The 12,751-nt window shown below is 45.5% G+C and overlaps 1 protein-coding gene and 2 long non-coding RNA genes across 21 annotated transcripts in view; 1 reads left to right on the top strand and 2 right to left on the bottom strand.

Annotated features, from left to right (window-relative positions):
* Positions 1–973, bottom strand: part of Meis2 (Meis homeobox 2) — a 204,522-nt gene extending 203,549 nt beyond the window's left edge. For 6 of the 18 annotated variants that reach the window (XM_087651949.1, XM_087651960.1, XM_087651946.1 and 3 more), the window contains exons 1-2: positions 586–673; positions 1–154 (exon numbers count right to left, since the gene is read on the bottom strand). The exon at positions 1–154 is cut by the window's left edge and continues 218 nt beyond it. The gene's annotated coding sequence lies outside the window, so the exon portion shown is untranslated. Of the gene's footprint in view, positions 321–488 lie in introns of those variants that run through there. The other 12 variants (XM_087651947.1, XM_087651945.1, XM_087651956.1 and 9 more) reach the window with 7 other exon arrangements.
* LOC147995637 (uncharacterized) overlaps positions 1–2,407 on the top strand; it is a 4,605-nt gene extending 2,198 nt beyond the window's left edge. Inside the window, exons 4-5 of one of the 2 annotated variants that reach the window (XR_015683725.1) lie at positions 1,676–1,742; positions 2,180–2,407. This is a non-coding gene — a long non-coding RNA (uncharacterized LOC147995637). The remainder of the gene's footprint in view (positions 1–1,675; positions 1,743–2,179) is intronic. The other variant, XR_015683726.1, reaches the window with a different exon arrangement.
* Positions 2,408–8,568: 6,161 nt separating this feature from the next.
* LOC103691864 (uncharacterized) lies at positions 8,569–9,733 on the bottom strand. The gene is made up of 3 exons (XR_015683727.1): positions 9,594–9,733; positions 9,016–9,222; positions 8,569–8,771 (listed from the first exon to the last, which is right to left on the bottom strand). It is a non-coding gene; the product is annotated as an uncharacterized LOC103691864 (long non-coding RNA).
* Positions 9,734–12,751: the final 3,018 nt, after the last annotated feature.

Below are 12,751 nucleotides of genomic sequence, written 5' to 3' on the forward strand. Positions count from 1 at the left end.
GGTACTTTCTTTCTTGTGCAGATGCAGAGCCCTTGTTGTCAATATTCATTTTTTTCTAGTACAAGATGTGAGCAGCTGAACTCCGAGCATAGTCCCCCGGTGCGCTGCAGACAGGGTGGGCCACCGTGGAGAGTCTAGGGGTCCTGGGCGCAATCTGGAGGGAGAAAGCAGGATGAGAGTTAGTAAGGTGGGAGTTAGTGCGGTAGGAGTTATCGGAGGGGGAGTTGTTTGCTGTTTGTTGTTTAGCGATGTAGCCAAGTGGTGTGTGTGTGTGAGAGAGAGTGAGTGTGTGTGCGCGTGTGCGTGCGCGCGGCCAGTGTGCGCCTCTAAAGTGAATCTTAGATCTAGGAAGCACTGGAGGAGAAAGATTAAAAAGCATGTGAGACAGAAGACGCTTGCGAGGAGTGGCTGGCGCTGGCAGCCCAGCTTTTGTTATGGTTGCCCTGGGCGCAGCAGTTGTAAGGAGGGCTAAAGGCCGAGTTAATTACACCGGGCGGATTTCGCTGGATGGGGACGATGGGACTGTCTCCTAAAGAAGTTTTCCCAAAAGGAAAAGGAGGCGAGTAGGGTTAGAAAGGTAAATACCCGACAAGGTTTTGGTAGAAACTAGTTCTGGCCGGGGTCCCGCCCAATCCCTGGCCCGAGTTCCAGCTGGCTTTACCTCCGCGCTGCTGTTTCCCCCGCGGCTGCGCGTCAATCAACGAGAGACGAGAGCTGGGGGCGGAGCTTCGGTCACCCGGCGCGCGTAGCCGGGTTCACCCTGCCGCCACCAGGCAGCTGGCAGCGCGACCCAGCCTTGCACTGGGAGCGATCCCTCTCCCCAACTTCTCACCCTCGCCCTGGGTTCCGGGCCCCAGGCCCAGAGAACCTCAAACAGAGTAAGGGTCTGCTGTTCAACTGCCGCCTCCCTCCCCAACTCTGAACCCATTCTGTAACGTGGAAAGCAGCGTCTCCTGCAAGGGTGCCTTTGACTGGACTTTCTCGTGGGGGAGGTGGTGGATGGGAGTGGTTAGGTGTAGTAAAGTTGTGTGTGTGTGTGTGTGTGTGTGTGTACGAGACAGACACACAGAGAGCGGGGGGGGGGGGAGAGAGAGAGAGAGAGAGAGAGAGAGAGAGAGAGAGAGAGAGAGAGAGAGAGAGAGAGAGAGAGTGTGTTTTCGCCCCTTTAGCATCTTCCTGGTTTCCTCGCAAGCTTCTGAGCCTTCCAAGCTAGCTAAAACTACTGCATGCCGAGACTCCATGCCGAGTCTGAGGAAATTTGGCCTCGTTTTCCTAGGGCTGGTGAATGAGCTCCGGAGGTCAATAAAGCCCTCCAAAAATGATGAATGATTGAGCACCTGTGATGATGATAGTGATTACCAGAGCAATTAAACAGTTTGATTAAATGAGCCATCATAACAATGATGTCTGCGGGAAATCGGCCCTCACATATAAAGACAGTGTGGAGGAGCTGGCAGAGGCACGGAGAGCGCGCCGGGAGAGGGGCTGCGGCCCGTGCGGGTTTGGCTCCAGTGGCCAAAGCAGGGAAGGCGGGCTTGGGGACCTTCTGGGAGCACAGTTCAGCCAAGGGTTTCCGTCTCTCTTTCTGTCCGGCTACAAGCCTAAGACAGCGGACCAGTCTGGAACCCGGACTGTAGGGTCCTCCCCCCGCCCCCACCACTTTTTTCCTCCCTAGAAGAACTTCAAGATTACAAATATCCGTCTCATTTGATGCTGAGTTACTCGTCGACGGATAAGAAAAGGTAAGTAAAAAGAAAAGGAAAAGTTGGCCTCCAGAATTTTATTGGGTGTGTGTGTGTGTGTGTGTGTGTGTGTATGTGTGTGTGTTGGGGGGGTGTAGTTAAACCCCAGTTTATCCTGCTAGGGTAAAAGAGAGGGAAAGAGAAAGGGAGAGAGGGAGGGGAGACACACACAGAGACAGACACAGAGAAAGGAGAGACGGACACAGAATATGAGAGAATATTTGGCCTGGCTGCAGACCATTTTCTGCTTCACAGAGTTGTGGATGGTACTGGATCCAAGTTGTCGGCCCAGCGCGGCTGGCAGAGTTTACACTCAGTTTTAACTCCTCTAATTGTTCTTAATTTTAACATTGGCTCTTTATTATAGCCAGTAGGATTCTTGCTATTTAAAAAACCCTGGTTAAGTAAATGTCAGTTAATAAGTTTCTTTTTCAAAGGAACGCCAGTTTCCGAGATAAATGCTTCTTTTGTCAAGAACAACTTCGTGAGAAGCCTCCGCATCTTCCTCTAAGCATGCTTAGCGCTTTATTCCCACACCGCTACGGCGTCCCCCCCCCCCGCCCCCTTGATATTGTAAAGCGATTTAGTTTCCCTGTAGCCTTTATTTAGTAAAACTTCTTAGCATTAAAAAAAAGGCAGTAATAAAGTTTCTCCCTGAGTAAAAATCCAGATTGATTATTTCTATATTCTAAAGCAACCGTTAAGGAAATAATGGCTTGACTAAGGGTGGCAATTTGGGGTTTTACAAAGAAGAAAAGTGTGAGCTCCGCTTTATCATGTGGGCAGTGCAGAGGAGTTTTAACTTGAACCTCTTCCTCTCCTTCACCAGGGAACTTCTTATGCATTTTGGCAAATGCATTAAAGCAAACAAGAGGACAATCTAGTTTGATGTAGGGGCAGAAAGGAAGGACATTTTAAGATATTCTCAAGGAGAAAAGTGATAATTTTTACTTTTAGAGGTAAGAAGTGTGAGGTGGTTGAAACTAGTGTGCTGGTGAAGGCCCTTTTGGCTTTGAAATTCATTTCATCTAAAAGGAGGTGCTGCTTCCCCAGTAACTGAGAAGAAGCATGCTATTGGTGAGGCTGTTAGTTTAAATGTTAGTTCTAAAATCTACCACTGCAGTGTGTTACACAGGCATTCAAGTTGGAGTTGATTTGGGGTAACTGTCCTGATTCCTGTGACACCACAAGTTGTGGTCATCAACAACTTGTGGGTGTTTTATTAATCCAACAGCATAGGTGGCATGCAGTTAAGGGCTGCTTCTGTTCCCCATTCTTGACTTCCATGTCTGGCAGAAGCCATTCCACAGCAGAGAGGACACCTTGTTTTCAGAGCTTCACACTCCACACCCTTTGTGGATTCATTTACTCTCCCACATTTGAGGTGAAGGGAAATAGGTGGGTCAGCCCCAGAGACAAACAAGAGATGGGGGTCACAGGCGCCATGCACACCTCAGTCAACAGTCAGCTCCTTCTGCCCAGGCTGGAAATGGTTTTAACAGGCGGTAAAATTTCATCTTGCGGTGTCAAATTGGGGTCATTTTGGGGTTAGAGTTCTCAGTGTCCGTGAGGAGCTGTCCAGCTGTGTGGGGACTCATTAACTGCAAAAGATCTGTTTCAGTAAAAACAATTCAAAGACAATTGGAAGGGCTAAAGACTCTCTACAAATCGCGTTTTACAAGTGCCCCAGAACAAATATGGTTGGTAAAACCTATTTCTTCACAATCTTAAATCAGCTACTTAGCTCTGGAGTGGGGGGTGGGAACATTGAATTAAAAAGGAGGTGAAAGGGGGGTACCGAAGGGGGGTGAATGAGAAAGAGAATTGGGCCTCTCAAATTTAAGAGTCTGTTTTTAATCACCCCTTTCTTATTGAAGCATCCCCTAGACTTCTGAAAAGCACTCCTTTCTATTTCTCCCTTTCTTCTTTTGATCCCTTGTGGAATGTTACTATAGGTAACATTAAGGATTTAAGGGAATAATGTAAGCCCCCCTAGTTCTGTAGTCCACCGGCGTTGGCTTTTGGGAGGGGAGTTAATTTGAAGCAGCATTTATAAACTCCAACTTTATTTTAGCTGAACTTGTTCAGCCTCCTTGAGGTAATAATTGTGACTGTTCTTTTTATATGTCCCCCCTCCCAATATCCAGATCCTCTGCACAGATAACTACAAATTCCTCAGAACTGTGAGGTCCTGAAGTGTTAATCTATGTATTAAAATCACCAGATTTAAATCCCTTTGTCTTCTTTACAACAGTTAGAACAATTGATGCTTTATTACCAGAGCGAGTAAATCCAGCCTTAATCTTGTTTGTAACTTTAGTTAATGTTTTGATTTGGAATATTTCGTATCAAGGAGACTTTCATTTAAGAAAAAAAAGCTGAGATTATGTTTGAATTGGGGAGGGTCTGTTCCTCAGTTTAGTGAAAGATAACTTATTCCTTTGATACAAGAGGGGTTTCACTGGGTCAAAGAAAAGCTCGGTGCTAAAATGGGAGGCTAGACATATGAAATGCCAGAATTTTTGACAAAACAACATTGATACTTAAAAGTAAAGTATCATTAGGAACGGAGGCCATTTATTTCCTTGAACTAGTGAATCTAGCAAGGGGAGGGGGAAATCTTCAAAACATACCCACCATCCATTTACTCTTTCTCTTTCCACGTCCACCTCTGCTCCCAATTTCCCATTTACATCTGCACTGCTTTCCTGTGGGTTCTAAAGGAGGGTGAGTTTTTTAAGTCCTTTTCCAGGCTTCCCAGGGTGTTTGTAAACTGTTTTTCAAGGGTGCTATGGCCCTGTAGAAACAGTTCCGAGCCTTGTGTTATTGGACAAAGGCTCAGGACTTGGGTTGTCTCCCGCCCGGATCCTGCTGGCTGATAGTTGGAATTTTTGATATATATTTTATTTGGTGTTTCTATTAATGTGTTTGTCCTACACTCCAGCCCTTGGAGCCACGTATTAGTTTTAAAACATCTCTTCTCCTTAAACCTCGGCTCATCTTCGTGAACTGTTTTTGACCTTCTCAGCAGTGAAACTGAAAAGTTACACTCAAAAGATTTCTGCTCACTTCCTTGCCTGTTACCTTGGTTCATGCTCTTTCTAGATGGTGTCTACAAAGGGAAGGGGACACTGTCCTCACACCACTATCACCACCATCTTACTGGTTTTTCCTTTTGCTTTGTGTTTATTTTTATTTATTTATTTATTTTTGCTTTTTCACCCCTGGGTGTTCTGTCATAGACTTTTCTCCCTGGAAATACAATCAAATCAACCGACAGTAGAAAAAGAAAAAGAAATAGAAAAATGATGGAGTGGGATTGTTGCGTTTTGCTTTTGCCCTGTTTGATTTCTTCCAATTTTAGCTGTTTCCCTATGTCGCAGAAAGAACGGGTTTCAATAAATAGCCCTCTAGCGCTATCTGGCGGGGCTCCAAACGCTCCGTGCACTGTGGCGCTGTCAGTTTCTTCTTCCCACGCCCTTCCTCATTTCCTTTTCCTTTTCCTCTTCCTCTACCTCTTGTCACTTTTGCTCTCTGTATCCTATTTCTAGTCCCTTCTTTCCCCCTCTGCCGGGTTTCTAATCTGTAGTAAACTACAGTTTCCAGTGCAGACAGGAGACCCGGCACCGGCCAGTTGTAACTAAATAGCAGTCCGGCCACCCAGATCATGCAGGCTTTCCAGTCCTGTTCCAGCGTGGCTCACACCCATCTTCTTCCTTTGTTGAGCACCTGAGCGGTGTTAAAACTGTTGACAAGTCCCACGATCTCCGTGGGTGGTGTTTTGAAGGGGCTTAACAATTGGGAAGTTTGGTGGAAGGATACAAGACCCTGGGATTCCCGGCTAGCACAGCATATCTAAGTTTGAGCTCTGAAGGCCAGGACTTCCCGTGTGAAAGGAAGGAGGCTTCTACGAGATAGGACAGCACAACAAGGGGCAGGGTTTTTTGTAGAGGAATAGGTCACCAGTGAACATGTGCTCTTGGACCCCCGGGGGAATCTAGGTTTCCAAGGGACCATCTCAGTCTGCAGTCTACATCCAAGGCGCCTATTCATATTCTCTTCCTCAGTTAACCAGATTTATTCCTAGAACTCCCACCAAACACACACACACACACACACACACACACACACACACACACACACACACACTTTGGAGACTAGTGTCAAAGTGGGAGTAGGAAAACCGGATAGAAAACACACATAGTGAACCAACACACAGCGTTCAGGTAAGCCAGTGGTGCTAAACAGTGGTGCATCTTCCTATACTTAAAAAGTGCTCAGTGATGTGAGCAGAGGTGATAGGAGACCAAGACAGGCAGCTCTGCTAGGTGGCCCATCTTCGCTAGGCTGCTGTATTCATTCATATTCTCTTTTTCTCATCCTCTCCCTTTTTTCCCTCCCCCATCCCTCCCTCCTGCCTTGCTTCTCTTCCCCTTTCCCTCTCTCCCACCCTCTCTCCTCCATACCTCCCTCCCTTCCCTCTTTCTGTTTACCCTCTTCCTCCCTCTCATCCTTACTCCCACTCCCAGCCCTTTTCCTCACACTCAGCCTGAAAGAAACTTCCAATCTTTGCTTCAAGCAAATGTCTTCCTTCCACGTCTCCAAACTCTGGGATTCAAGTGGCCAGGAGTCGAGTTAGGAACTCCTAACTGCTTCTAAGGAGAAAGGTGGTCACATCTCCTAATGTACCTAGAAGGTGTGTCTAGTGCAGGTGTGAGAAACTTGCCTGTAAGTGTTCTTACCAAAGAACGGGGCTCAAGTCTGCAGCACTTTATATACAAGTGACAACATAGAAAGGAAAGGAGCAGAGAGGGTGGCCTGCTACCAGCTCTACTCCTCAAGAATCCCTCCCTCCCACCCCCACTTTTGAGGGAAGAAAGCACAGTTTGGGTGTAATTAATTGAAGATTGTTTTTAGGTCATCGTTAGTCAAAGTGCAAATAATTGCTGACCATTTTTACTTAAAATTGAGCAGCCTGAGAGTGATAGATCGATTCAGAGGATAAAAATGATGTATCAAAACATCAATGTCGATTATTTGAAATATTGTAGTCGAATTTTTTTTTTATTGCTTCATCGGTTAAGTGTCTGAAAGTGCGGTGTTCAAACATATATTTATGTTGTCAATACTGTCAGAACTGTCAGTTTTACTATACCGGATTTGTACTACATTTCAAATTTGCTCATTTGCATAAAATGTCCACCCTAGGATTCCCCCCACCCCACCCCACCCCATCTCTGGAAAATCCCTGTCAGTTTTTTCAAAAGATTCTGCAATCTCTGCCTGAGCTAAAGTGGGCACTGCCTCTTTTACTCAAATTTCCAGGACGGATTAGGCGTTCTTTCCACATTTTTAACCTTGGAAGAGGCACTTCCTTCTTTTTGCCCAACTATGTTTTTTCTCCGAGAGCACTGGAGCAGTACAAATGCCGTATTCCAGCTAAGAGGTACAGCTCTTGGGTAGGACAACTGGGTAAAACAGTCTACTCTACTCTCTTAGCCACACTCAGGTAAACCCAGACTCTACGAAGCCTGGACATCAGGGCCCGCCCTCAAATTACCTGAGAGATTGAAATCTTCCCAAGAAAAATGAGTGTGAGAGTAAAAATACCCTCTTTTTCTTTTTTTCACTTAAAAGCTGCGCTGGTAGGAGAGGAAATAATTCACATGAGTGATCGGCACGTTTTACCTTTAAAAGCTTTTGAACTCCATCGAAAGACACAGGTTGCAAGCAGAACTGACAGTTTTAATTCTGCCCATTTTCACGAAGCACGTCAGATCAGAGGCACTCATTTATTTTATGGGGTGGGGCATTAGAAAGGCAGATAGGGTGAATTTGATTGTATCTGTCCTAGAAATACCAGAGAAATTAAACTCTCTCATTGAAACACAAAAATTTCATTGCGCTGTACAATTAGTCTAAAACTAACTGAGATTTATAAATCCGCATTCCGTCTAATCTTGTGCTTTTTACATCCCAGCCCAGGATTCTAGAAAAATCTAGCAGGAAAGGCAGGACGCTTCTGCATTAACCGTAAGGATGTGATGTTGTTTTTGTAAGCTTAAAGTGCTTTTCATTATCCTTTTAATGTACTTAAATAGGTCTGTTTGGACATTCAAAGAAGCTACACATACAAAGATGGTTTGGCTGCCTGCCGTCAGTCCTAGTATTTTGAAAAACAGGAAAGAAAAAAAAAAAGGGAGAAACGTAAAGAAAAAATCTGAGCGTTTCCATGCTCAGAAGTAAATAAGTAAATAAATAAAGTACAAGGCAAAAGAAAGTTGGCTGCTTGGATCTGAAGGTCGTCGCGAACGACGAGTGTGAATGTCTTGGAGTCCTGTTTGTGCGTTACCCCACCTCCCCCCAACCCACTCTCCAAGGCAAGGGCATGGAGGGATCACCCCCGGAGTGCTGTGTTTACTCTTTTTTTTTTTTTAATCTCTCGGCTATGTATGACAAGTGTTACTTGAAGATAGTCATCGGCCTTCTCCAGATACTCCAGGTTTGCCGTAATGATCTGCAGAAGAGAGCTGCCATCACTTTCTCACATCCCAAGGTGTTGGCGGAACTCGCGGCGAGGGGAGAGTGGCTGCAAAGCTTAATTGCCAAGGAGAGGGCGGGGTGCCGCCCGGGACCCTAGGCGGGGGTTGGGGAGGTAAGATGCAGCCCAGGAGGTCTTTCTGGACGCTGAACTCTCCAGTTGGAGACTATTTGGACAAGGTATGATTGCCCCCCACCTGCCAATTCTCTCTCCCAATGCCTTTGGGGAGAAGTGATACCCTTGTGTAACAATTAGCTCAGACAATAAAAATAATTGGAAAATCAGTTGGAATTTCTGAGTTTTTAATTACGCTTAATTTTGCACTAAGCCGTAAAATTACGAATGCCCCTCAATTAAACACTTTCCTCTTGCAAAGCGTTTAACAACAATTATTCCTTAATCAGTCTGAATGTGAGTCACAAATGGTGCTTTTCCACATCAAAAGGACGTCCTTCCACGTTACCTTTTAGTCATAAGAGGATTAATTCCTATAATTAGAGGGATAAATATGTGCATAAATATCTCATTCTCTCCTTAACAACAACAACAACAACAACAACAACAGCAACAACAAAACACTTTCACTGTGTAGGAGATGTGGTGGGCGAGAGAAGGGGAGGTGTTGTTGATTCTGAGAGGTCGGCTTTGGCCAGAGATCCTTTGCACGCTGTGGTGGTGGGAATACTGGGCCTTGGGCGCGCATCAGGGAACTGGAAGGACATGCGCACTCACACTCAGGAACACGCTGGATCGAGCATGAGTGGTCCAAAGCTGGGGACTCCAGGACCTTCTCGGGGTCCAGCCGAATTCTTCCAGATTGCAATCCACATCCCACTTTCGCCTCTGGCCGGCGCAGCAGGACTTTATTCTGATCCGTGCCGAGGTCCCTAGGAGTGGAAGTCCCTACCCTAAGCCGGAGCTCCAGCTTGACTTTTCAGGCTGCAAATAAAAATTGAGCATGACCTTTTAAAACTCCAGTGTGAATATCTCATTTACCTAATGACTTTATGTCACCTACGGAGAAGGTCAATTTCCTCTTAACCTTTCCCCTGCTGCTGCAGTAAGCATTCTTCCCTAATCAATGGTGGCTCGAATGATCAATTCCCATTTTATGATCGCTGACAAAGTCAGGCTAGAGGCGGGGTGAGATTGCGCTGTTGGTTTGGCCGGGACAGGGGCTTCGGGTACGCCCAGCTCCGCCCGGCGCCTCTGGAGGCTGCTCTCTCTCTCTCTCCTGCTAGTTCAGAGGCCTTGGCAAACTTCCCTCCCCCACACGCCGCCGAGACTTCTGAGTTGTCACTAATCCGAACCTGAAATTCACCAGAGCCCCTTTGGTTACCGACAACGATCCTCGCTGCTGCCGGGCCTCCTCCTCCTCCTCCTCCTCCTCCTCCTCCTCCTCCTCCTCCTCCTCCTCCTCCTCCTCCTCCTCCTCCTCCTCCTCCTCCTCCTCCTCCTCCTCCTCCTCCTCCTCCTCCTCCTCCTCCCCCCCTCTTCGGAGCGCTTTCATTTCTAAGTCTGCAGTCAAGATTGCCCGACCCTAAAGAGAACGCGTTACTTTTATTTTTCGAAATTAAAATACTCTCCTCTGCCTTTTATTGTGATTCAGCTTCTCCAGGTTAACTTCATGTAAACAAAGCAACAAGAGCCTAAGGGCCAAGGACCTCCCTCCCAACGCCCTTAACACACACACACACACACACACACACACACACACACCCCACCCCACTGTATCACGTTACCTCGGGTTACCTTAAAGGGTGTATTAGACATTACTTTTTTGCCTCTATTTAAGTTATCCATGCCTTCCTCAAAAGCAAATTACTAAATAAAAGCTAATTTGGGGTAAGTTTGCAACTCTTGATCTTTGTGAGTTCAAGTTGATCACCTCCCTTTTCTAGGCTCTCCTACAGCAGTTGACTTTCACACGCACAAGGCCTGTTTGAAATAGGGATTTCTTCCTTCGTCCCTCCTTTTCTTTCTTGCTTTCTTTTATCCATTTATTTGTTTGTGTACTCACTTAACATCCCGGATCACCGCTCCTCTCCCTCCTCTCCTCCCAGTCCCACCCTTACAAACCTCTTCCCTCTCTTCTCCCCTCCCCTTCTCCTCCAAGAAGGGGAAGTCCCCCATGGGTACCAAAGGGCTTTGTCACAGCAAGTTACAGCAGGACTACGCATAGCCTCTCCCACTGAGGTTGGCCCAATAATGTAGTCCAGCTAAGAATCCAACAGCAGGCAACAGAGTTCGAAACAACCCGGACTCCGATTGTTAGAGGACCCAAGTGAAGACATAGCTTCACGTCTTCTACACACGTGTAGGATCCCAGGTCCAACCCCTCCATGCTTTTTGGTTGGTGATTCGTTTTCTGTGAGCCCCCATGGGTCCAGTTTGGATGATTCTGTACGTCTTCTTGTGGTATCCTTGACCTCTCTGGCTCCTTCCATTTTCAGATTGAAGTAGAGATTTCTTTGCACCAGTTCTCCACAGATACCTAAAATTCACCTTATTCCACCCCAAGTCCATTTTCCCTCCGAGATCTGCAGAAGCTACCTACTGTTTTCAAATGATTTACAAGGTCTTGCCAAACTAGGATTCAATCACAGGAAATTCACTGTTCTGGGAAAAAGGTATCCTGTGGGCAGGGTTTGGGGCAATTTCCTTGGAGAAGCCAATTCCTCAGTTCTGTACTGACCAACTAGTTACGACAGAAACTTCAACTCCTTAGGTTTCTATTTAGCCTGGTCTACCTATGGAGACACTCTTTCGAAAGGAGTATAAATGACCCTGCTAACTCAGACGATGTCATTGCTTGTGGGTAGATATTGTGCCAAAAGTTGAAAGTATTTATACAATCATGCAAAAATGAAACTCTTCCACTCTTTATCTCCATTCTGATCTAAGAACAAACAGGAGATAGGATGGGAGTTCAAGGTGGGTCATTAATCATTTTAGCCCTGTTCCTCGTGGCCACTCTTGGCTCAGACCCATCCATGATGCTGGGCTGTAGCCACTCAGAGGTAGCCAGAACAAACCAAGCTCAAGTATTGACCTGGGCAGATAGCTAGTAGTCCCCAGTCTTACTGCTTGCTGTGATCCCTACCGGGAAATCTGGTTGTAATTTTTTTCTTTTAGATTTATTTATTATATATAAGTACACTGTAGCTGTTTTCAGACATACCAGAGGAGGGCATCAGATCTCATTACAGATGATTGTGAGCCACCATGTGGTTGCTGGAATTTGAACTCAGGACCTCTGGAAGAGCAGCACGTACTCTTAACTCTTGAGCCATCTCACCAGCTCCTGTTTGTAAGTCTTGATGAGTTAGATTCTGGATTGAACTGGTCAAAAGCCTAATAAAACCCTAGTTGCACTTGGGCTTTTATATGATTTGTGTCCCATTCCAGACTGCAACCAACTGCAACCTGTCTATAGGTCAGAAAGTGCTTGTACTGGAAGCTTCCCATGACTAAGAGAACTCAGTGGGACTTTTTATCTCTCTGACAGAGAGGCAGACAGATAGGGGATGGGCCCCTTGACCTCAGATAATTACTGATAACACTGATAGAAAGTGACAGCAATAATGAAAGATAATAAATAATAAAAATATAATCATAATATGATAAATAATAAATAAACTTACTTAAAAATTATAAAAAAATTATGCTGTAGCAAAAATTCTTAAAACTTAATGAATCATTTAGTTCCTGACTTTCTCATTTCATGTTTAGGGACTGTGGTTGACTATGAGTAATTAAAATGGCAGAAAGCAAGCCCTCAAATAAGAGTGTACTCTTACATACATTAGACTGTACCTTGGAGATGGAAAGTTGTTCTCCAAATTAAAAGTTCTTAATTTGGAGAGCACTATTGAAAGAAGACTTTAAAAAATAGTAAAAATACAGCTCCCTTCCTTTGTGATTATAAGTTAAAAGTGTCAAGAGGCAAGCCACAGCCCTGGAATGGGAAGAATGTTCACTTAAACCACTTGCTGTTCCAAGGGATATGAGGCAAACCTCATCTCCATCTCATCCAAGCACCCCCAAGGCTGAAAGAATCTGTCACTTCTGAGGGCTTTTGGAACCCCAGAACAAAAGAGATCTGGAGAAACTGAGGGGACTCCTGTGGCCTGGAGGCAGGTCCTGGGTCTGTCCCCACTTGTTAGTGGTTTTGTAAGTCACCCACGCTCTTTCATTCAAACTGAGGCTTAACACTTGTACATTTCTATGGGATTCAGTACCATGATTTAAAATATATTTACAAGGTGTGATGGTCAAATCAGGGCAAACAGTACTTCCATATCAGCAAATGCTAATCATTTCTAAATGCTAAAATCTTTCATATTCTTCTAGTTGCTTCGGAACGTGTCACAGATTGTTGAAACCCATAGTTTACCCTACTGCGCTACAAACAACCAGGATGGGTTCCATCTAACTGTGCTGTGTAGAAGTGGGAATTTCTGGTGTT

This window comes from Rattus norvegicus, chromosome 3 (genome assembly GCF_021556685.1).
Source record: "Rattus norvegicus strain SHRSP/BbbUtx chromosome 3, alternate assembly SHRSP_T2T, whole genome shotgun sequence".
In the NCBI taxonomy this organism is placed as follows: domain Eukaryota; kingdom Metazoa; phylum Chordata; class Mammalia; order Rodentia; family Muridae; genus Rattus; species Rattus norvegicus.